General features: G+C 35.1%; 1 long non-coding RNA gene across 1 annotated transcript; it reads right to left on the bottom strand.

The window, feature by feature from the left end:
- Positions 1 to 22,869: 22,869 nt before the first annotated feature.
- On the bottom strand, positions 22,870 to 24,054 carry LOC113333546. Its single transcript, XR_003352147.1, has 3 exons — positions 23,998 to 24,054; positions 23,058 to 23,225; positions 22,870 to 22,943 (listed from the first exon to the last, which is right to left on the bottom strand). It is a non-coding gene; the product is annotated as an uncharacterized LOC113333546 (long non-coding RNA).
- Positions 24,055 to 25,588: the final 1,534 nt, after the last annotated feature.

Consider the following 25,588-nt stretch of genomic DNA (forward strand, 5'->3'; position numbering starts at 1 on the left):
CTTCACCGGCAATTAAGGTTCGTAAGACCAAAGTATATCAACCTCCAAAGTCAGCACACACGGATCGAGGTAAGAACATTTTTATGTTTGCCACTATTGCGGAAATAAAGGTCACCTAGAAAGGAGATGTCGTTTCCGTATAAGGAATGAGAAACTTCATGATGTTCTTGTTTGGGAATCACAAGAAGTTGTGTAACCAAGATCATATATTAAGGATAATCCCCTTAATGCTATAGGTTGTAACTGTCCAACCTTTAGGTAAAGGAATCAGTGTTGTGATAAACCTATTTTTTCCTATAAACGTCATACGAATCCTTTTCACAATTGTAATGGTTATCAAAAGGATAACTTCGTAAAGACGAAGACAAGGTCCGATGTTCCCAGTTGGAGAAAGACTAACTTGCAAAAGAATAATAAATCCAATCCTCTTTCGAGAAATCTTGAAGAGATAACAGAAAGAAGGTTCCGGTTGTTTCTAAATGCACTCATAAGTGGGTTCCAAAGAAAGTCAATGACACTTTGAGTATGAAAAGGAATGGTCTCCCAGAAAATTCCATGACTATGGAGAAGGCAGTATCTATGATGTTGGAACTTAAAGAGTTCTTTGGAAAGATGGATTTGGATGTGAAATGTTCTAAATGTTTAGGTTTGAAAATAATATTTCGGGATGTTTGGACTACATGGTCCACATACCAGGTATGCATAACATCATTTGAAGTCAAAATCCAGGGGTTTAGGTACGCATACCCGTTTGCATACTGCTCCAGGATACGATTCGTTTGAAAACCCCTATGCATACTTGACGTCGATATTCGGTAAATTTGTTTTGGCCGTAACCTTTTCGTCCGAACTTGGAATGACCTCATTCTTTTTGCATTCTCTTCCTATTTAAATTATCTTCAAAATGGTGATGAGAAATCCTAAATATGAATGAGTTGAGGTTGGTGTTTGTCCCGTATCTTGTTTTTGGGTGTTTGGACTTGGGCACTTGGATTCTTGGATTAATTCTCTTCTAAGATCATTTGTATCTTTTACAAAAATGATCTTGGCGAATCAAAAAGAAATAAATTCAAGAATGGGCAGTAGTACGCATTGCTATGGGAATCTTAAATGATCTTATGTGAACTATGATGCATGGTCTTTAACGACTTTGTATGTTCTTCTTTGTTAAGAAAATTGTTTTATACACTTTTGGTAAACACTCTCGGTGTAAATCCATGCGAAAAATATTGATTCTTCCTTCTAAGGACAAAGATTGATTTTTTGCAGTATTAATCTTTATGGTTTTATATATTGCAATATGTTATGGGATATGTGTGTTTGCGTCCGTGAACTATTATTGTCCCATATTATGTCAAAATTTATCTCTTTCATATGTGGATATGCATGTATTGATACAAGATCGATGAACTTTTGACAAACAAAAGTTAATCCTATTATGTCAATTCTTTGATGGAAGATAGGTTAAAATATTTTGTTTACAAAGATTATGTCTATTATATGTCGTTATGCAAATAGTGATGAAGATAGAATGAATCTTTGTATATTCCGCGGTATTGATCTTCCCTGATCCATATTTTGTGTATATACTTTGCGGCTCCATAAGTTTTCTTATGTGAGCATTTCCAACTAAACAAATCATGAATTCGTTTGTTATTAATTTGGTTGTGCATTCCGATTTAATTAATCATGGGTTCACTTGTGATTAGTTTAATTGAGAATTTTGGATACAAAATCATTTGTTTTGTGGTTTTTGGTGTCCAAAGAAATCCTTCTTTTCTTGTAAAATTAAGGTCGCTCTTGTTGTTCTTTCGAGAATGACATCATATGCGGGAGAGTTCTTAATTGAACTTGTGCTTAATTGCCAACTCTTTGTGGGGAGTGCGGCTGTGGAATATTATAGGGGTTATCTTGTATCTTTAAACTCCTTGATGAATGCATTTAGCTTCGGCTTTATGATTGCATCTAAACAAGATGATATATGCTTACTTTTGGTCATGAAACATCTCTTTCTGAAATTTCATTAGGACCCCGTTCTTATACCTTTGCCAATTTTACTGACAAAATGGGGGAGAATTAATATGTAGTTCACACTACAAATACATATGGTTTTCGTATCATTATGTAAGGGGGGGTGGTTTCCATGTGAGATGGAGTATTGACTAAGGGGGAGTAATACATATCACCATAGTATTGTTGTCAAAGTTGTGATACAATTGAAATTTGATGTTGTATAATGATACTATGACACTGTATAACAATGATCGAGAATTATGTTTTCTCATTGTTATAGCTACGGACTTTCAACAACGATGATGCTGAACTTTCAACCTTTGGGATTATTAGAATACTTGGATGTGACGAGGATTTCGAGTAATGTTGAAGACTAGACATATGGAATAGGAGCTACTTAAGTTTCTTTATCTTTTTTGTATTCCATATGTATTGATAGTTTTGTCACTAAAATTGACAAAGGGGGAGATTCTTAGAGCATTGGTCGGTCGAACTCGCATGCGTTGCTATATCAAGCATGTTTGTCAATGTTAGTGATCAAAACTCCATGGCGGATAATCATACAAGACGAAGAACTACTCAAGGAACTGGTGGAACTTCACCGACAAAAAGGTATGTGGAGACTTGAACTTATCTATCACTCAAAAGTCTATCTGCTCTATCTCCTATCTTGAGACAAAATTCGTTTTGTTGTATAGACTTTGATTATACAGATTTGGTATTTCGAGCCGAGTTTAACTCGCCTATCTATTTCTCGAAATATGTGTTGGTAAGCTTTCTCTTTAACCAAGTTCATCTTTACCTAGTGACGAAAGTCACGATATGTTTCAATCACTTTGAAAATTGCTCTGACGAAAAATGGTTTGTGAATAACAACTATATAACGTCCTATGAGAATGTTTTAATCATTGAAATGAGAGTTTAGATTATATAACCAATTACGGATATAAGCATTGTTGTAGAAAGACATATATGTATAAGTACTTATTCCTTGAACCGAAGTTTGCGAACTTTGTTGATCAAGAGAACCGGAACAAGAGCCTTGAACTAAGTCCACGAACTCATACCATGAACTAACGGAAGTTCTCGACCCGAGAAAATCTGCTGGAGTTTGAGAACTCCTTCCGGGAACTTAAGTCCGCGAACTTGAGTTAGGTTATATCTAAAGACGATTGTTTGTGAACTCATGTTTATATAAACTAAGGAATGCTAATTTCAAGTGAAGAACTCTCTAACTAAGGAATGCTAATTTCAAATCGTTTTTGTTTCGACTGTGTCTTGTGTAGTTACATAAGATTTCCTTGCAATTGAACAACTCTCTAACTAGTTCATTTAAGTCACTTGAACTAGTTATGGTGAAGAAGAATATGGTTGATATGAATGCTCATATGGCTAACCATTTGGTTAACTATTGTTGAACCAACAAAAGTACATGTTTGGGTACAGTTACACAAACCTAGAAATGTGCATTTCATTTGTGTGTGACAAGCTAAGTTTTCGATCTAATGGTTGTAAGATACGAGATTGAATCTAATTAGGTTTTCATATAACGGTGAGTATTGAATGCTTTGTTACCAAGCTAAGATTGATTGCAAACCGTGATTTGAAAGACTATATAAGGGAGAACTCTAGCAATTGGGAAACCTAATCCCCACACCTTACGTGTGATACTAGTTGTGTAAGATAGAGTCGATTCTCCTTTAACCTTTGGTTTCTTCTTCTAAACCAAGTTAACGACTTAAAGACTTCAGTGGGATTGTGAAGCCAGACCGATACTACTTTGTCGTAGTTGTGTGATCTGATCTTGCACATTCTATCATACGAGTACAATCGTAAGGATTGGCTTGAGATTGATATCTCCGATAGGAAAGATATAAAAGTAGTGACAAACATCTTCGTCTCATCGTTTGTGATTCCACAATATCTTCTTTCTCCGCATCGATTAAGATTATTGTGAGGTGATTGATAATAGGGTTTTTTACAAATCTAGGCCTGTTTTTTTTTATGGTTTACAAAACTAAGCCTTTTTTTTATTTCTTACAAAACTAGGCCTTTTTTGACCAAAATTGATGGACAGAAAGTTAGCACCGTTAAGTGGAAATAAAAAGACTTATTAGTCCTTTGGATCGGTAATTTGAAACCAACTAGACGGACTGACTCTGTACACATGGACTCGGGTATGCCATGTGGACTTTGTACACGTCACCAATCCAGATCCCTATCAGCAACAACGACACAACTCAGTCTTCACTAATTCATTAATCATAGCCATGAGAACTGTTTGCAACCACCACCAACACCTGTTTGATATCAATATCATCACCACAACAATTCATGCCTGCAATTCTGTCCACAAGTTCCTCCTTTCTCATCCAACTCCCACTGCATCACAGAATACTCAAACCCTTGAATTTCCTCCAACATCAATCTTTCCCTGAGCTCATCTTTTGAATTCAACTTCTTCGCAAACCCATACTCAAACCGTTATGCACATCCATGGAAAGAACAACACCAGACTAAGGCATATAACCACCAATTTTCCTGTCTTAAATCACCACCAAGATCAACCACAAACATCTTCTACTACAATCACCACCTGCAGTTCCAAAAAAACCATTTTGCACATTCCCTGACTTCGTAAACTCAGCTTCAAAACCATGTCTCAGCTGACCACTACTCAAATCTCAGTTCTAACACTCAGCTCATACATTCCATTACCTCCTTTCTTGTAGGACCAGCACATGCAACAAATCTTGCATTTGTTCTCAACTTCAATTCATTGCAATTATAGTACCACTCACCTGAAACAACCTTGATTCCTCAGCTGCACCTAGCCATGACCATATTTGAGAAACATTAAGTGCCTTCTTCAATAAGACATCATTACCCTGTATACTACACGAATATATGCATCTAAATATCTCAGAAACATTTCCAGCATGCTGGACCTTACACAACTCACTGGGTAATGGATATAAGATAGGTTCATCTATGCAGCTATTCATAGATTTGAACACTATAATATTATTATGAAATTGATAACTGAAAAATAATTGTGCTTGAGCTACAAAAAGTTCAAACCTAGCTAGTGAAGAAGCCATGCCTAATAGGATTACCACTGAAAAGTAAATGGCAAAACATCTAACATCCCAACAACCAAATCTAAAAAATACAAAACCCACAAGGGTCACTTTAAGGTTGAGGTTCTAGCAAAAGTGCTCTCATCCTTTGTTTTATGCGCATAGTCATTTAGAGGCTTCACATTTCTTCTTCAGTTTCTCTATTCACTGTAAACAAAGATAAAAACTAATTGCTTCTTGTTAAACTATAATTATAAGAATGTCCGGAGAGAAATTCATAAGACCTGATAGCAGAGAGCAATTGGGTCTGATCGGAAACCTGGACCAATGTAGTTACAAGGGCATCCAATTCTCCAAGTGCTTAGTTAGCTAAGTGCTTTGTTTCATAGATCCCAACTGTTCTTTATGTATTCTTCATAACACTTGATCATCCCCAACACCATTCTCATCTCAGCTTCCAATTCAACATCCTACTTTTACCAAAACTCCTCTCTATCAGAAACCCCTTTTATCAACTGCATCATCATCATCTATTGCTCACTAATCCTTCTCAAACCCACAACATCTCCATACTAACAGCTGCCACCACCACCACCACAAATTCAAATTAAAAACTTTCACACCTCCAATACCTAATTCCAAATACATTTTCAATGAGTAAATGATATATATAATTCTCCATTGTAACTCACTCAGATTATAAGAGTTTTGTTGTCTAATTTCCCTGCATATAAGCTGTTAGACAAAATGCATCTAAGAAAATCTGCTTCATATTCAATTAGTAAGGACGTAATTCATGTTCTGTATAAGTTATAAATCATCAATATTTGGCAATGTGATCATAAAATCTGAAACCTAGAATCTGTGAATTGTAAATCAACAATAACATCATATGATCCCAGTCAAACCTAAACTACCAGCAAAAACAATCATAACCCATGGCCATAATCTTCTTCGAATCCATGCCCTCGAATTCTTCTCAGATGCACGGTCATACCACTTCTCTGCTTAGCAACAACAACCTCAAATCCCATCTCACTACCAGTTTCAGATACTCATCACTGCCACCAGATCCATCTCATTCTTCCACCAATTTCACCAGAAGGAGCAGAAAATTCCCATCTTTCTTATTTGTCCAACAACAACACCATCTCGTATGTGAACTTAAAACCATTTCAAATCCAACCCCAACTATTTCACTTAATCATCTCGCCTCTGTGAATTTAATTTCACCAAACCTTAATCTCCAATTTCTTGACCTAACTACCAGCACATTACCCATTTTCATGAAGCATCAACCACCAACCCATCTCCTATGATTTGTAATAACTCTCGAATTCTCTATCAATCATATAAGTAGATCGGTTCACAGAACTCATCTCGTCACTATAATCTTCATCCATCGAAATCAAAATTCTACACAAACCCTCTTGATTTGAAAATAAAACCCTCTCTGAAGAACAAGAGAGAATAAGAAGAAGTACGATAATGAAATCTCGATCTCTCTCTTCTGATATTAGGTGCATTCCCTCGCGCATGACACGTGTGTCGATAACCACAAGGTACGTCCATCCTGGCCGTTTAATAATCATTGAGATTTCAGGCTTTCAGGTCCACAAACGTGCAACTTACACACGCACGTGAAGGACATTTTAGTAATCTAACCACATCCGTGAGATATCGCTTCATGAGTAATTGACGATAAATTGATGGGTCAACGCGATAAATTGACTTCGATAACGAAAGTGGATGGAATCCCTTTGAGAGGCTTAGATTTGTAAGAAATAAAAAAAAGAGGCTTAGATTTCAAAACGAGGGTCCAGAACAGGCCTATAACTGTATATATTCCTTGATAATACTAGGCTGTTCTTCGGGAATATAAGTCCGGGTTATCAATTGGTTCATGTTCACCTTGATTTATCAAAAGACAGAACAAATCTCGTAGGTATTTCTATAGGAGACGGATTTATCTATTACCGTAGACTTTTATGTGTGATACAGATTTTTTTTATTAAAGTCTTCGACTTTGGGTCGTAGAAACTCTTAGTTATGGGTGAGATCAGCTAAGGGAATCAAGTGCGTAGTGTCTTACTGGGATCAGAGATGTAAGGAGTGCAATTATACCTTGGATCAGTGTGAGATTGATTGGGGTTCAACTACAGTCCAGGCCGAAGTTATTTTGTAGTAGGCTAGTGTCTGTAGCGGCTTAATAAACTGTGTGTTCAATCTGGACTAGGTCTCCGGGTTTTTCTGCATTTGTGGTTTCCTCGTTAACAAAATTCTGGTGTCTGTGTTATTTCTATTCCGCATTATATTTTGTTATATAATTGAAATATCACAGGTTATGCGTTAGTTCAATCAATTAGAATATCCAACCTTTGGTTGTTGATTTAAATTGATTGACACTTGGATATTGGTCTTTGGTACCATCCAAGTTATCTCTCTAGTATTTGATAAAGACTCGCAGATTTATATTTGCTTGAGTATAGATCAAATATAGAGATTGAGATATTAACTCTTTGATATACTTTTATCTAGATTGAGTCTGACTGTCTAGTTGATTCTCTAGAAAGTATATTGGAGTTAGTCCATACAGATTGCTAACCGAAATATTGGGTATGGTTATTGTACCCCCACTTTTTCAGTAGGTTAACAAGTTTTAGTAATGGTGTAATTGATCCTATAACTTGTGCAATCGATCACAAGTAAGTACCATAAATAAGTGGTAACCGATCCTGGTACTTAGTTAACAATGGTTTGGAAACTAATGTGACCGATCTTAGTAGCCACTTGGAGGTAGAACCGAAACTTGTTTTGGTAGAACCGTTAAAACCCATGAATGGTGATTGAATGTTTTTTATTAATCACATAGTTCTTGGAAGTCAGATGAATCAATTCTAAACTCGTTTGGAAGTGTGGAAAATCGGTTCCAAGATTGTAAATATGAAAGATGATTTACAAAGTTAAGATGTCAACATACTTTGAACACGTGCAGTAATTCTTATCTATTATTGTTCAAAGATATTCATTAATAACTAAAGGAGAATCCCGGATCGAAATAAATTGAGAATATTTTAATTAAGGTTTTTAGTTTTATATGCTTTTAATTTCCAGCAATTAAATGCATATATTTAGAAAATAAAAATTGGTAATGTGCATTTACTAATTGGAGATTTTCTACTGAGATTTCGGTCAATATTTGGACAGAGCATTTCCAGGAATTGTGAAAACTGATTTTGTAATTATTGCATATCTTTGAGAACATTCGGTTTTGGAAATTCCTTGGTGTCCAAACTTCCTTGGTCTATAAATATTGAAGTTTGCATTTCGAGCAAACTAATCCTCAGAGGCAGCAAAACTATCTTATTGTGTTGTTACTGGTGGAGCCGTCTATTCGGAGAGGAAAGTACCCTCATTAGGCGAAATCTCTTACGATCGCTCGTTTTAAAGACTTCTTTGGGATTGGGAAGCTCTACGAGTACCGTTGGTTGGAAACTAGATAATTGCAGTTTGTTATTAGTTTTCAATTGATTTGATTGACTAACGGTTGTTGAACTTTGATTGCACCTAGTTTGTTTATGCTTGAGAATCTTCTCTTCTGATATAAGATTCACTCAAACTAGATCGAAGTTTCGACGGGGATCTTCAGACTGTTTGAAGATCGAAAGACGTCTTTTGATAATCCATCGTTAACATACTCCGTTATGTATGTGATTGATCACAAGAGATTCAAGTTGTTTGTGTGCAGGTGTTTACTGAAGATCTAAGAAGATTTGAAGACAAAGAAGATTTCTTATTTGAGTTCATAATCTTTGGTGTACACAAAACTTGATCGGCTGGGGATCCAACTATAATCGGTTTATCTAATGATAGATTGGATTGATTAGTTGCGTAGATCGGCATCAATACATTTCTTTGTGATTCATACTATTGATTTCATAGTCTTATAAGAACCCGACAAATGAGTTTATTGGTTAAACGGAAGAGCCTTTTGTCAAACTCATATCACGTTATTTAAAAAGAGTTGTTGCCGAACATATTTGTTGTTCCTTTACTATTTGGAATACGAACCAAAAGAATTGTTCCAAGTGCGTGACTTATTGCAAGTTGGAAGCGCAGGGATACTGAGGGAACTAGGTGAACTATAGGTTTAGTTGCTTGGTCTCAAATATTCGATGTTGGTTTAGATTTTGTATAGCGGATTAATTGTGAGAGTATTCAATTCTGGACAAGGTCCCGGGGTTTTTCTGCATTTGCGGTTTTCTCGTTAACAAAATCTTGTTGTGTCTTTTACTTTTCGATTTCCGCAATTATAAATTATTTATTATAATTATAAGTAAAATACATAAATGTTAAATTCCTAATTACTTGATAGGAATACTATAGTGTTTGTGTTAGAGCATAGCTCGGTTGAACCCACCAAGCGTTGGTATGTCATATTTTAGTGAATCAAAACTCATGTTAAGAGTCGCTTGATTATGTACTAGAGTCAACTTCGTATAGGTTAGCTTGAAAGTGTTAGTATATGAGACATTACAAGTATTTCGAAGACTTGAAGATGTGAAGAATCAAGGAGCTACAATGACAACAATCATCCTTCCACTTGAAGTTAGTGATATTTGACTTGAACTGTTTCATTCCTTAACGTATCTTTCAAGTCGTGCATATTGAAAACAAAACTGCGAAGCATATTTGAACTCTAGATAGACATAGTATTAAGGAATACAATACAAGGTTTATTGCTTAACAATTAAACTTTGTAGATTACAAATCGCCATAATCATTTGAATGCTATTGTGATTATGTATGGGTATGAGGTGAGGATTTCATCCTAGGGAACAATTTTTTACATGTGTTCTAAGGAAGTAAGTTCATAAACTTGTTTGTGAACCGAAAAGGAAATTGCCAGGTGTTATTGGTTTTGTTATTCATTGCTTATCTAATGAACAACCAATATGTGTGATTAAGTATAACCGCTCACAACTTGTTTGTGTTCTTGGTAGAACCATTCACAAAGGCCTGACTTATGTATTGGTATGACTTTTATTAGTGAAACCGATCTTAAGTAATCACCTGAGATGGTATGATCGGGTTTGTGTTTTGTCTGACCAAATTTGAGAAAGGGGAACCGATCCTTGTATGGGGTGCAACAAGGTTTATAGCAGAAAGGGGAACCGATCCTATGAACATGTGCAACACGTTTTTAGGCAAAGGGGAACCGATCCTATGGACATGTGCAACACATATAACTAAAATACCATATATATATATGGGGAACCTATCATAGTACCTAGTCAACCGAATTTTGGAAATCTAGTGTGACTATGCACAATACTCACATGGAGGTAGAACCGAGGTTCTTTAGTGTTATCCAAGGTTCTGCATAAATACCTAGGGTTTGGAGTAAAAGGTTTTTGTGGGTACACCTCTTGTAAACCCACCCGAGATTATAACTCGGTCACTAGGGCCACCTAGTGAGTTAGGATTTTATTTTCTAAATTAGATTTGCTCGAGGACTAGCAAATAATAAGTTTGGGGCTATTTGATAGACACATTTTTGTGTCTATTTTGTTCTCAATGTTCTGCATTGTTAGTGCTCGATTTGTATTAATTTTGGTATTTTATGTGTGTGTAGGTATTTTTGAAAATTCGGCTCGAAAAATTGATATAGCACCCGGAGGACACATGTTAACCGGAATCTCAATTTTGGATAAGGGGAAGCTCAATTAATAAAGGGCGCCTCAATTTATAAGGGGCACTTCCTTTACTATTTGTACCCTTGGCTATTCACACCCCTACTCTGGATAAGGGGGACACCATCATTTTCATTTTTGAAGAACAGTTTTGGTGGGAATATTTCTTCCTTTACTGCACACTTCCTGGGAGAAATTTCGATGAGATTTTCTCAGATATTGTCATGCTTATGGATTGGGATTATCTTGTTATAGTTAAACATGGAAGGTGACGTATTTGGGAAACTGAAATAAAGAAGAAATATCCTTGAAACCGAGAAAATATTCTTCACAAGCTGCGAGATTTTGGGAAAGATTTGGAACATACTGTGAGATTCACTCACCGGATTTGAGTAGGATTGACCTGTTTCTACTAAACAGGGGTGGTAATTGCGTTGAAATAACAAAAGGTTATTATTCGGAAGAAAACAGGGCAAGTGTTTTTCTACGTGAAGATAACTCTGGATTTGGTTGAGACTAAGTGTGGCAAGTGACTGTTTCACGAGTTTGCTGGAGTTTGAAAGAAGGTGACAACATGTAGAAGAGATTTGACAGTAGTAGAAGCCGTGTAGAAGTAAAGAAGGAAAGAAAATCTCAAGTTTTCCTGAGAGAAATAATGAGAAGATTTTTTGCATTTAATTGGAAGATTTGAAGATGCTGATGGGTTATAAATAGCTGTTGGGATGTCAGAGAAGGACGTGGAGAGTTTGGGTACTAGACAGAACTAAGAACAAAACCGCAGAGTAAGTTTCAGCAGCAGCGGGTGAAGGAGAAGAAAGAGAAGAATAGTTGACAATCAATGACAATCGTTGATTGACTTTCACCTTTTCTTCCCTTTGCAACAGTTGTTATGCGACAGTGCTGGAGTATAGTTTCTTTGTGACGCCTTTTTGGTGTTGCAAATATCTGTTTTTATTAATATTCATCTTTGTAAGCACTTTTGAGCAATGAAATTAATTTTTGAGCGTGTTTCCAACATGTTGAACTAAACCCATCACCGGGACAATGGAGGAAGCCAAATTTCACGAATACGGTAATTATATCAATTCTTTTTATGACTAATTGCACAGTTATTTAATTGAATTATGATTATCATTGAATAGTTGTCATTTCAATTGATGGGTAATGCTTGCTTAAATGTTTTGATATCCCATACATTAGATTTACAACCATTACTTTCGAAATCTACTCTAGGCAATGAAATTAGAGTCAATGAAACTTTATATTATAGGCTATTATTGTTTATAATTCGTATTTGAATTGCATGAAATTGAAGTTTGGTGGAATCCCGAGTCCCGGTCATCTCTTCATCCTGTAACAATATTTTTATATATATTTTCTTATTTCTTAGTACGTTTTATATTTAATCCTAAAATCAATTCCAACAAAGTACGAGTGAACGACAACCTTTTTACCACTATATAAATTTCATCAATTTTTGACGTCGCCGACGCGGACTTGTGTATAGATTTGTTTTTAGGTTTTATTTTCATTTCTGTTATCTTTTACGCCTTTTGATATTTCTTGTTTGTGTTCAGATTTGGAACTGAGCTAAAGAAAAAGGGACAAAATGTTGAAAACAAAAGCGAAGCCAAAAAAAGGAAACAAAAGAGGAATCCAAAAGGAGTGAAGAAGAAGATTTTTGTATATAGATATTTTATTTTATTTTATTTTTAGAAACTGTAAATAGGGTTTTATTTTGCATTTATTTTTTATTTTGATTCTGAAATGTCATTAATTTCTCCATAAATAAGTTTTTTTTACAACTCGAAAAGACTATCATCAGGTAGGAAATTGGTCGGAAGCCTAGTAACAAACTGTAAATAGGGTTTTATTTTTGGAATTTTTGAACTTTATTTTTGGAACATTGGACATTATTATTTTTAAAAAGGGTGAATTAAATAAAACTGCTGCAGGGAAGGACGACAATTACGATACTGTCTCGGCTCCCCAGGTTCGTACACTGACAATGGAGTCGGTGGCCTGAGTCGACTTCAACGGTTCATCTCCCGTATGGTACGGGAGGTAAGACTCTATCCACCCACGTATCCCCCTGTCAGTGGGTTTTATTTTTGAGAATTTCAAACTGGCATTATAATAGCCAATACAACGAATATCCAACTGAGCAACATGAACATTATTCCTATTATGACCATAGTGTGTATAGTGGTTGGGAACGCCATCCTTTTGAAGGATATGGGTTATACCATGGTGAGCCAAATTACTATCCACATGACCACCGGCCATATGAGAAAAATTCTTATAACTCCTCTCCTCTAGATGAGGCATGTAGGATAATTGAGTCAACACGTCGTAAGTTACTTGAGTCGACATATGAGTCAACTGATACAAATGACTTAGTTATGGAAGAAATAATCGCAACCAATAGTGAACCTTCTATACATGATACCATCAGGAAGTCTTTTGAGTCGATTGAGAAGCGTTTGTTAGAGGCGCAGAATGCTCGATATAGTGTTTCCAATAGTACCCTTGAAAATGAGGATAGTTATTCACATAATCAAGATAACGAGGTTAGAATTGGTAACACTACTTGTTTAGATGAGGTTCGATCATTTTCATGTTATTATAATAATGATTGTGATGAGGATAGTATTGATGAAGAATCTGAAATATACAGGCATAGTGATAAGGAATCTGTTACTCCCAATGAGCTTTATAATGATAATGTTAATTCTAGTACAAATCCAAATAATTTTAATAATTATTCACCTATTCAAAAGGATGAGGATTTGACTAAAAATATCCCCGTTTTAGACGATGTAGCACGAAGCCAACGAAGGTTTAGAAGAACGATTTTATTTTAAGTCTAGCGATTTAGAAACAATAGTCTTAGACAAAGAAAGTGAACTCGGGGAGATGAGTGAGGATGAACCTGACTTAGAAGAATCAATTGACCATTTCCAGGAATCTGATGACCTAGAAATTAGGGAAGTTGTGACTAGTCTTTCTAGAGACACTGAAAACTCTAAGTTTGGGGGTGATTATCATTCTCCATGTGCTTTAACTCTTAGAAAGGTCTCTCACTTGGGACTTGATATATGTGCCTCAACCATTGTGCCATATTACCTTCATACTAACTCTCCCGAACCTAATAATGTCCAGGAAGAAGTTCTGTTGTTAGAAACCCATCCTCTGGTTGATGTGGTTTATCCAGACGATAATACCCAAATTGACTTTGTTTTCCAACCAAATATTTTTCAACCAATTGTGGGAACGTATAAGTTTCATGTGTCAATTATTAAGTTTTGAGACTAAACCTAATTACCTTAGGAGATTAGGGTCGACACATTGGCTTAAGAATGACCACTACTTTGGTCAACTGTGTGAGTCAAATCTGATTGACTTAGAGGATCCCAATTATTTAGGTTATTATTATGTGCTTCTAAGTTTTTACTTGAGTTTTTACAAACTCTAATACCTGAACCGGATCTTAGCTTTGAGGAATTCCAGCACATGAAAATATTTTATCTAGACCCTTTCATAGAGCCTGAACCTGAACCACAACTAGATGTGGTTGTCTTAAACAGGAAACTAGACAAGGGTGTGCTTTATTTGTCAATTCTATGTTGCAGTTTCCTTTTACTTGTGATAGCCCTATTTGGTTTTGGTGATCCGAGGTTATTCCGGCTATTACTTTATGATTCTATGAGGTGACTAATTCCTTCCGATGTCTGGCTGAAGACTTTAAACTTAGCACTTCTTGGGAGGCAACCCGTGCTCCTGCAATACGGTAATATCTTTCCTTAACTCATTTGCTTCAAGCGGTAACAGTTTCTCCTTGTTCATGATATTAAGTTAATCTTTAGAACATTGAGGACAATGTTAGAGTTAAGTTTGAGGGTATGGGAGAAACTTTTTAGTTGCAATAAATATACTCCAAAGCCTAATTTGTGCCAATTAAGGATAACACTAACCGATCTAAGTGGATGGAAGCATCTTTGTTGTAGGAGTTGAGCAACTCATAAGATCAGCTTGGATGGAAACATCTTAGTTGTAGAGTCTATTCATAAAAGCACAGAGCTCAGGTGTTAGAAATAACATGATAGTTTCACCGTATCTCGGAATTATTTTATTACTTATGTTTAAATTTTTTTGCACATTTTTTTATGTTGATGTTTGCTAGGTTGAATTAGAGTGATTGAGTTACCAAAAAAAAAAGACTAGACCATTAGACCAACCGGAATAAATTCAATAAAGTCGACCACTGGTCCCCTTGTATATGCCAGTTGTGTTGACCTAGAGTTAGGATTATCGACCACTAGTTCCCTTGTATTTGCCAGTTGAGTTGATCTTAGTCAGATTGGTATCTCAGTCTTTTAGGATAGGTTCATCTTGGCATTGACGTCCATTCGCAACCATCTATGTCTATTTCCATCTTCTTAATCTATTCATGTGGTTCGTTTGATTCCGGATATTGATGTCCAATAGTGCGACTATCTGAGTAGAGCTCTGTCACTTATATATGAATTTTAGTATGCTTGAGTGCAAACTCGTGTACAACAATTGGAATTTCTTATCATGGTACTTCCTCTTGTAATTAATGAGAGTATGCCAACCAAGGAGGTTCTTTAGTGCTATCCAAGGTTCTGCATAAATAGCTAAGGTTTGGAGTAAAAGGTTTTTGTGGGTACACCTCTTGTAAACCCACCCGAGACTATAACTCGGTCACTAGGTCCACCTAGTGAGTTAGGATTTTATTTTCTAGATTAGATTTGCTCGAGGACTAGCAAATAATAAGTTTGGGGCTATTTGATAGAATTATTTTTATGTCTATTTTTCTCATCAGGTTCTAATTATCCACAAACTTAGACCTTTCAGTTTTAAACGAAACAAGTACTAGGTTAGTTAACTAGCATTTCTTGTTAAGGAATTCGATTAGACTTGAATAACCGAAACCTCACTTCGATAAGTCTAACTAAGATCAGAATTAACTTAGTTTCTCTTATCCGGAATCGAATTGGACTAAACAACTCATCTCGTACACTTTTATTTCGTTAAGCCATAAATAATTCATACAAACCAACATAAATCAACTTGCATAATTATTCACCTCAACCGGAAGCAATTGAAAAAACATGGACATTAAAAGCACCACAATTTCACCGAAATTTTGTAAGCCTAAACAAATGATACCATACAATAAAGCAAGATGACAATAGTTTTTCTTAACCGGAACCAATTGAATCAAACATATCCACACACACATCATGGAATAAACATCAATTGAACCGAAATTTTGTTAAGCAAAAGAAATAAATATATATGAAATAAACTCGGGCTTTTGTTAAACAGGAAAACAATTAACTAACAAGATTGTTACCTCAAATTTCGCATCCACTTCTCCAATATGATTGCATCTTCGTCCAAGGAGAATTGATATCAAAATATCATCATGTTGTCATCCTTATATAAAAACAAAAGAATAACAACAACCAACCTTTACCACAGAAAGGTTGAAAATCGGTTTTAACAATTGCAAGCAAAAGTTGAAAACGGTTGAAACACATATGCTTTTATGCTAAACAAAAACCGATTCAACATATTGTAACTTTTTCACATATTATTTCTACCAGAACCCCTCATGATTCTTTGATAAAGCCTACCAACATGGTCTAGAACTTAATCCTGCTATACCAAAAAGTCACTCAAACCACAAGGGTTCAAAATATATGAGATCGAATATTAAGGTGGTAAAACCAAAATCAAACATCCCATAAACATAGCAATAAGATAAAAGCATTCAAGCACAGGCTATGTAAACCGAAAACTATCACAAGAAAAATTATAAATCAAATAATTTTATTCATAATAGTTTTATTCATAATAGACCAATACAATCATTGAAAGAAATCAAAAATTGATGTCTATTTTTCTAGATTATGTAATACAACAAATAACATAATCTCTAGTAACCTTCAGATAGGTGTTTTCAAAGATCATCTTCAATTTCCTCAAATTTTCCAGGATCTTCATCAGCAGCATCTCGACTGATATCTCGGATTCTGCACACAGTACCTTGGTTAAGTTCACAGGCTAAAGCATTAACCTTTCGATTAATATTCCGAGCATACTCCCTATTACCGATTCCATGTTTAATCAGTTTCCTTTGTTTACGGATAACAGTTCTTAGTAATGCTGCATGTTTATGATGAGTTTCGATGGTACTGAGGAGGACTTGTCGAAGATTGATAATATCAACCTTAGCATCCAAACTGTTTGGGACATGAAGATGAGTCATATCTTCCTTTTCATTATCGATATTTTCATAACCAGATTTCTTGAAGGTATTATCAAGATGAACACTTTCCTTAGAAGTTATTACACTCAAGGCTTTCAAAAGTTGTGCTTAAGATCTGGTTTGAGAATACATCCTTTTGTATAAGTTCTCAGACACGTTGAGTACAAATACTTGAAATACCTTTAACACATTCCAAATATAGATATCAGCCTTAAATAAATAATTCTGACAAGATTTGAAAATATTTTCGCATATAATGTGTTACAGAAACACAATATTCTCCAAAGAGATTATCTACAAAATCGGTATCAAGAGATACTTCAAAATGACCACTCAAATCCTCTTTATACAGGTTGCTGTAAGACAACCTTTCTACACATAAGAATGATTAAAGTATACTCAAGGTAGATTGTGTATTCTCTCTATATTGAATAAGAGATGTTAGTAGGATTCTGATTGCCTAGGTATATATGCTTCCTTATATCCGAAGATTGGGCAACATAAGGATGCACATTCTAATGCGATTAAGCATTAGGATGAGGAACTTCCTCATCAAATACCTTTAAAGGAGACTTTTCCTCCTTTTTCTTAAAAGCATTATTATGTTCCTTTTCTTGGGTTTTGATTCCATCCTCTTGGTTAGGAAAGTTGCGAGATGCAATATCCTCAATTACATCTTGTGCCCAGGATGGTATGTTCTTTGAAATTGAACCCGTCTGATCTAGATCTGCCAGTCGGCAGTATGCTAATGTCTCATGTTCAAGACATTATATACGTCCTCATAAGGTATTCAATCCTTGTTGGAAGTATTTTTCTAAACATTTTTTTAGATATACCTCTTGACATGTTACAGTAAGAAGTTTCTCAATAAGGACCTTATTCCTTATCTATGAATGCTCCAGTGAATGAGTAAGAATTTCACACTCTGTAGTCTGATGATGAACTTCCTTGCACAAGGCCAGTTTTTGTTCCATATAATCTGCCAGATTATTTTGAAGACTGAGTGTTTCTCGCTTTCCTTCACATATTCTTACATTTAGTTGAACAATAAGTTCCGTGACATCATCTAGACTGTCAATGATCTTTCCCTTTTCTGAATATTTTTAAACATGTTTGAAAAATCTTTCCAACATCTTTCGAAATTCGGAACTTGGGCAGGCTAGTGAATCGAATCTCTTTTCAGAAGATTTTTCTCTAGGAATTGGAGTAGAATCCAAAACATTTTTCTTGAGTTTCGAACTCATTCTTTTCTGATCAGTAACCTGACTCCCAATCAAGTCATTAGTCAAAGTCTTTTTCTTTGATTTACGAATAGACTTTTGAGACCAATTTCCATTGGTTTTCCTTGAGATCTTATTCTCATTATCTTGGAATACGTTAACTGAAGTCGATTCATGAGAACTCGAGTTCATTATTATAGGTTGGATCGCAGCAAACACAGATTTTTAGATCTTTTCGTGTTTGCCTGCACTGATACCAATTTAAAAGGCGAGGGTACCCAAATATACCTCAAGCTAAAACTATTCCTACCTATAATTCCTTTCTCCGAAAGTGATTGTCTATAGACTGAGTCGAGATAATACAACTAACCGGTTCACACTCCGTGTGATCGTCTATGGATACGAGATCGAGACAATACAACAACGAAGTATGTTATTTGATAAAAAGGTTCGGACTTAACCAAACACAATAGGATTCACTTATCAAGTAAATAGGAATTAAAGTTTGTGTAATTGACTTTAATTATAATAAGACAGTTATAATGCGGAAATATAACGTAAATGACACAACAATATTTTGTTAACGAGGAAACCGTAAATGTAGAAAAACCCCGGGACCTTGTCCAGAATTGAATACTCTCAGGATTAAGCCGCTACACAAAATTTACACCAAATTCGTATAGTTGAGACCAAGCAACTAAAATTATAGTTCACTTAGTTCCGTCTGTATTCCCACGCCTCCAACTTATAAATAAGTCACGTACTTGGATCAATTCCTTTGGTTCGTATTCCAAACAGTAAAGGAACAACAAATATGATTGGTATCAACTCTATTCAACCAAGTGATATGAGTTGGACAAAGGCTCTTCTGTTTATATTAACATAAACTCCTTCGTCAGGTCCTTAGATCTATCTTATGTTCAATTACCGAAGTGATCGTTTAAGATTAAGCCAACAACACTCTTAATCCAAAGAATTGTGTTGATTCTGATCTACCCAATTAATCAATCCAATCTACCATAAGGATAAACCGATTATTAATTGGATCCTCTTTTACCGAAACAAGTATTGTGCACACTAAAGATTATGAACTCACAAATCAGAAATCTTCAATATCTTCTTCGTCTTCAAATCTTCTTAGATCTTCAATAAAAAACTGCACACAATCACTTGAATCTCTTGTGATCAATCACGCACAGAACGGAGTCTGTTAACAATGGATTATCACAAGATCGTCTTTAGCACTAACAACAGTCTAAAGATCCCCGTCGAAACTCTGAACTAGTTTGAGTGAATCTTATATCAGAAGAGAAGATTCTCAAGCATAAACAAACTAGGTGCAATCATATTTCAACCACTGTTAGTCAATCAAATCAATCGGAAAAAAAAAAAGATAAACCACGGTTATCTAGTTTCCCACCAACGGTACACGCTAGAGCTTCTCAATCCCAAAGAAGACTTTTAAGTGAGTGGTCGTAAGAGATTTCGCCTAATTAGGTTACTCTCCTCTCCGAATAGGCAGCTACACCAGTAACAACAACAAAGAGGAAGTTTGTTGTTACGAAGGATTAGTTTGCTAGAAAGGCAAACTTCAAGTATTTATAAACAAGGAAGTTTGGACACCAAGGAATTTCCAAAACCAAAAATATTCTCAAGATACTCATTAAAGCACAAATTCGGTTTCCATAATTCCTGGAAATGCTCTGTCCAAAAATAATAATCGAAATCTCTCGGAAAATCTAATTAGTAAATGAACATTACTAATTCTTATATTTCCCTACAAAATGAAATTAATAGCCTTAATTAAAAGATTCTTAACTTACTTATGTTTCGATCCTGGGATGTTCTTCCTTTAGCTATTAAGGAATAACTTTGAACAATTAAAGAAATAAACATTCATAGCACGTGTTCAAAGTATGTCGACATCCTTACTTTGTAAGTTCTCTTTCACACTTACAACCTTGAAACCGATTTGCTACACTTCCAAACAAGTTTAGAATTGGTTCATCTTACTTTCAAGAACTATGTGATTGATCAAACAAACAATCAAAAGGATGGAGTTCCCAACCACTATTCACACTATGGTCATAACAGGAATAATGTTCATGTTGCTCAGGTGGATAATCGTTGTATTGGCTATTATAATACCAGTTTGACATTCTCAAAAATAAAACCCACTGACAGGGGGATTCGTGGGTGGATAGAGTCTTACCTCCCGTACCAGACGGGTGATGAACCCTTGAAGTCGACTCAGGCCACCAACTCCAATGTCAGTGTACGAACCTGAGGAGCCGAAACAGTATTGGAACTATCGTCCTTCCCTGCAGCAGTTTTATTTAATTCACCATTCCTCAGGGTTTTAAAAATAATAATTTCAAATGTTCCAAAAATAAAGTTCAAAAAGTCCAAAAATAGATGAAATTTTATATAGTGGTAAAAAGGTTGTCGTTCACTCAGACTTTCTTTTTTTGAAAAAGAAGGTTATATTAAAAAAAAAAATGTTTACAAAATACAGCCCAGGAACATTTCTAAACAAACATTACATGTTTAAGACAGTGTTCCAATTAAACCGAATTGAATTCACATGTATATCTTTAAACACCAAAGTCTCAGAAAGCCAAAGGACTAATGTTTGTCTAATAAAAAAACAAAGTTCTTCCACATACATAGCTCTTCCTCCATGATTCCTAGATTTTCACTCGGACTTTGTTGGAATTGATTTTAGGCTTAAATATAAAACGTACTAAAAAATAAGAAAATATATATACAAATATTGTCACAGGATGAAGAGATGACCAAGACTCGAGATTCCACCAAATTTCAATTTCATGCAGTTCAAATACCAATTCTAAAAAATAATAGCTCATATTATAAAGTTTCATTGACCCTAATTTTATTGCTTAGAGTAGATTTCGAAAGTAATGGTTGTAAATCTAAAGTATGGGATATCAAAACATTTAAGCAAGCATAACCCATCAATTGAAATGACAACTATTCAATGATATTCATAATTCAATTAAATAACTGTGCAATTAGTCATAAAAAGAATTGATATAATTACCGTATTCGTGAAATTTGGCTTCCTTCATTGTCTCGTTGATGGGTTTAGTTCATCATGTTGGAAACACGCTCAAAAATGAATTTCATTGCTCAAAAGTGCTTACAAAGATGAATATTAATCAAAACAGATATTTGCAACACCAAAAAGGCGTCAGAACGAAATATACTCCAGCACTGTCGCAGAAAAACTGTTGCAAAGGGAAGAAAAGGTGACAGTCAATCAACGACTGTCGTTGACTGTCACTGTGCTTCTCCTTTTCTCCTTCACCCGCTGCTGCTGAAACTCACTCTGCAGCTTTGTTCTTAGTTTTGTCTCGTACCCAAACTCTCCACGTCCTTCCATTAGTGGAAAATAGCAGTTCCGCGACTGACAAAGCAATTCATAGATAAGAGTTAAAGACTTGGTTTGGCGGTCGAGGAAAGGGTCGGTGTTTCAGCGTCTTTTTCATCTATGACGTGGATGTGAGGGTCGTTGTGCATCTTATATCAACGACCGGTGTTAACGGTTAATAAATGATGACTGGTCTTAATATATAAATCTTAATATAAAAAAAAATTGATTCAGATTGGATGTCTGGCCTGATTGAATCTGACTAAATCTCAAATAAAACCTAGATTTGCTGAATGCCTTCACTGAGTCTGTCTGGGCTGAAATAATATGGCTTAAACTTAACTCAAATCAGACTGAAATAAGACGAAACTCACTCAATGAAGCTAAAATGAAACCTGCACTCATAGATTCAAGATATTCTTTTCATTCGGAATTCATTCATTACACAAAAAGGATTTAAATCCTTACTTCATATCAGTATAAGTTCTAACTAGTAAGTTGTAAGCTTAAAGACAAGTGTGATTCACCAGCAGAATGATAAATTCCCCTCCTAAATGATAACTGAGCCTACACTTAATAATAGAGTACTTGCAGCAAAAATAAGTCTCCAAAATCAATAAAACGAACATAAAAAGACAAGCTGACAAGTTCTTATGTCTTCATCAAAACATAGGTAAGTATGAGATATATTTCTTACATTTCACGAGCATTCCAACATATTTATGACCAAGGATGTTCAGATGTTCTTCTAATATCGGCATCAACTGCAATCCAACTATCTTGATACAAGCGTTGTACCATTCACAAAATTGTATATAACCTGCAGAATTTATCACACCCATTAACTCTCAAAGCCTTTTCTTTTTATCACTGCCTTAATGGCCACATTCATTTGTTTGGTCAGGATAATCTATCACATCTTAAGTGTTCCAACTATCATTAAATATGACATGAAAGATATCAAAAGATGTCTACTCCCTAAGAACCAAATCCTATTTGGGTCTATAAATGTTAACACCATATGTGTATGAGAGAAAAACAGAGAGAAACTCTCTGCAACTTCAAAGAGTTGTCTGCTCCCTAAGTACCAAATCCTATGTGGATCTATAAATGTTATGTATTGGAGAATAGAACTTTAAAATATCAGTCACATTAGTGACACACATACCTTATTGAATTTCACCTACAAAGAGCTGTCTACTCCCTAAGAACCAAATCCTATTGCTTCTCTATTACACTACTATGCTCCTGAAACACAAAAAGAAGTTTAATATGTTGCAATCGCATGAAATTAGCAGCATTGTTACAGCTGGTAGTAAGCAAATATGAATATCTAAATTGATATTAATATCGAAATGTTACCTGAACTGAAATAATACATCACTTCAGATATCTTCCTGTGTAACCACCTTGAGTTGAACCATTTACAGTTTTTTCTCTTAAACCTCTCTCTTTTGCTTTTTACACCCAGCTGATCAATCCTACTTGTTCATGCTAGAAAAATATAGCCTTGTTGAGTGAACTTCCCACCTAAAAAAAACAGAGGAAAGTAAGTAAATCAGGAGATATATTGGCAACACTGAAAGCAACAAAAAAGATAAGTTTTGTAGATTAAAGGTGTTACTAATCGAGTGTTATGGATCTGTTTTTCATTTTACTTATAAAGAGAGGGACATGATGGTTTGGGTACTGGAGATTCATTGATGGTGTTGCAGCAAGATGTCTTTTGTAAAATTAAATAAAGATATGACATTGTGATAATCATATATATATATATATATATATATATATAAAGTGACTTTATCTATCTATTGAAAGGACATTGCTACCAAATGCAAGTGTTTGTGACTAGCGACACAAATCTTGCATCTCTAAACTCGGGCAAGTAACTCAAATAATTTAATGTTGTAGTCATTCCAATCACAGTTGAATTAAACTCTTAAACTAGTTGAAAACCAATCAGCATCAATTTGATCCCTGACTAAATAAAACTATCATGGCCAAATCAGGCTTCCTAACTTTTAATTTACGAAAACAGAGTAGTTTGACAAAGAAAAAACTACCACACAAAGGAGATATGAAATTATCCAACAAAGATTAAAGCATAATTGAAACCCCGTGATCAGGATCGTCGTAATAAGAAAAGCTATGCACAAAGTTTATAAATGTTACAATATATTAGCATTGATAAATAATAAATTTTTTTTTTTGATAAATCTATGTCAATTATGAGCAGAACTTTCTTCCTTTCATTAATCATAGAAGAGAAGTAAATGAAAAAAAAAAAAAAAAGTTAACCAACCTTAATACCTTTAGCAAGAATAAAACTTGCAGCGAAGAAGTCAGAGAATTTTGGAGTATCAGCCTACAATAAGAATTCAGCACTTAGTAATCAGATTTACTGACTGAACCAAGGGCATCTAATGCTCGTCCAATTGATGAGCTAACAAGAAAAAGAAGCTTATTGCTATAATAAACGATTGCATAAAGCAACCCATGCTCTAAAGAATTCCAGGTTTACGACTATTAAAACCGAAAGTGCTCTTTGTAATATGTTCCTTAATATTGACCCTGCATGAAATTTTTTTTGATTGAATTGGATTACATACATTCATCTGGAACTCAAAGCAAGGGTATGAAACATTTGAATACACACACTCAAGTTAGTAATTATCTAAACTTCGAAAGACTAAGACATGATGATGGAAACATATAGAAGTTCTAAGTTCGAAGACTATCACGCAGAAATGTAAAAATTACAATTAACATTAAGTAGTCTAAAGCCCGTCCGTTGTACATCGTAACTTATAGTTCTGTAATTTACACTTGAATCAAGAGGATAGCAAAAATGTATTCGCCAAAAAACATCCAAAACGAAAGAAAAATGCAATGTAAGAACTGAAAAATGCAGTGTAAGAAAAGTAAAGTACATGCAAATAAATCAGGTGTTGACAATTAGTGAAAAGGTATGGAAGACAAAAATCTGAAATTGTAGTATACTACCAAAAGAAACCAGTGCTAGCTGTCATATAAATATTATGCCATTGTTGATAAATATTATGCAATTATTATTTTGTTAGATTAGATAATCAAAACAACAAATCCAGAATTACATAAACCATCTGCAAGATTAATCACTTACATCAATATTTATGTAATTATTAAGATACCACCACCACCTTTTGGTAGCAGCAACACCAACACATGCACCTCCAAACACCACCACTAACAGCACCATCAGCATCACGAACACTGCCAGCCCACTCCGACACCAACATTAAATCCATCAACAATTATTCAAGCCCTGAAAATACATATAACTATCCTCATTTTCAAGGGTACTATTGGAAACACTATATCGAGCATTCTACGCCTCTAACAAACGCTTCTCAATCGACTCAAAAGACTTCCTGATGGTATCATGTATAGAAGGTTCACTATTGGTTGCGATTATTTCGTCCATAACTAAGTCATTTGTATCAGTTGACTCATATGTCGACTCAAGTAACTTACGACGTGTTGACTCAATTATCCTACGTGCCTCATCTAGAGGAGAGGAGTTATAAGAATTTTTCTCATATGGCCGGTGGGCATGTGGATAGTAATTTGGATCACCATGGTATGACCCATATCCTTCAAAAGGATGGCGTTCCCAACCACTATACATACTATGGTCATAATAGGAATAATGTTCATGTTGCTCAGTTGGATATTTGTTGTATTGGCTATTATAATGCCAGTTTGAAATTCTCAAAAATAAAACCCACTGACAGGGGGATTCGTGGGTGGATAGAGTCTTACCTCCCGTACCATACGGGAGATGAACCGTTGAAGTCGACTCAGGCCACCGACTCCATTGTCAGTGTACGAACCTGAGGAGCCGAGACACTATC

This window comes from Papaver somniferum, unplaced genomic scaffold (genome assembly GCF_003573695.1).
Source record: "Papaver somniferum cultivar HN1 unplaced genomic scaffold, ASM357369v1 unplaced-scaffold_133, whole genome shotgun sequence".
NCBI lineage: Eukaryota > Viridiplantae > Streptophyta > Magnoliopsida > Ranunculales > Papaveraceae > Papaver > Papaver somniferum.